A 1231-nucleotide genomic window follows, 5' to 3' on the forward strand; every position below is an offset into this window, starting at 1 on the left:
ATATATATATATATATATATACACATATGCATATACTCTTGTACATATGTACGTAAATGCATAAATAGATATTTATCCATATATGTGTGTAAACAGACACACAAACATATAAATACACACACACATACACACACATATATTTATAGGAAGAGTCAGGGAAAGATTCAGTTAAATATTTTGCGCAGGATGGAGTAACGTGAAAAAATGAAATGCCTTGCTCAACACCATAACGCAGCGCCCAGTGCAGAAATCGAATTCATGGTTGATCTTATAGTCGTGCAATCAAATTCTTAACTCGTAGGTAATTCGCCTGTACAGTAAAACCCTGATAGCTTTCAAGAATATTTTCTTAAACAATTCAGAGTTCAACGAAGCAAGGTTATACAAAGTAATGAAAACATGATAAAAATACATTCTTGAGTCTCTGTTGTTATAAAGTATAGAAAGAAACTAACTTAAGTATAATTATGCCGTTGTGAAGAAAAACATCCGCTCACAACGATGTACCAATGTTAGAAATTTCACTTCCATACATAGAAATGAAGTTCTTTTTATATGAAAGTCTTGCATCTTGTTGGCTTAAATTTTTGACAAAAAAAATAGGATATATATTGCCTATATGTGTAAAGAAAATGGAATGATCTTTTGCTGCACTCTCGAATGTATGTATGTATGTATGTATGTATGTATGTATGTATGTATGTATGTATGTATGTATGTATTAATAACTTTAAATAATATCACATGTGATGTGAAATTAGAAACGGACTTTAATTAAATCTAATGTTATTATAAGACCATTAAAGTTGTTTAGATTAATCAAATTTAATCACATAATACAATCGGTAAAAAAACGTTTTTAAATATAAACTATATAGATAAGATAGATAGATAGATAGATAGATAGATAGATAGACAGACAGATAGATTGATAGATAGACACACACAAACACACACACATATATGTATATAAACGTATATATGTATGTTTTATACACACGCACAAACACACACACACACACACACACATACGTAAATAACGAACAATGTGAATGAATGTCTAACACCGCATAGATGGATAAAATTGCTTTATTCGTGTATTAAGGCTACCATTGCATTCGTGATCAGAAAATATCTCAAGAATGCTTTAGGCCCGATCATACAGAAAAATTGGTTTTGGTCTCCATTTGGATTAAAATCCAATACATACATGCATATATATATATATATA

The sequence above is a fragment of the Octopus bimaculoides genome, chromosome 19 (assembly GCF_001194135.2).
Source record: "Octopus bimaculoides isolate UCB-OBI-ISO-001 chromosome 19, ASM119413v2, whole genome shotgun sequence".
NCBI lineage: Eukaryota > Metazoa > Mollusca > Cephalopoda > Octopoda > Octopodidae > Octopus > Octopus bimaculoides.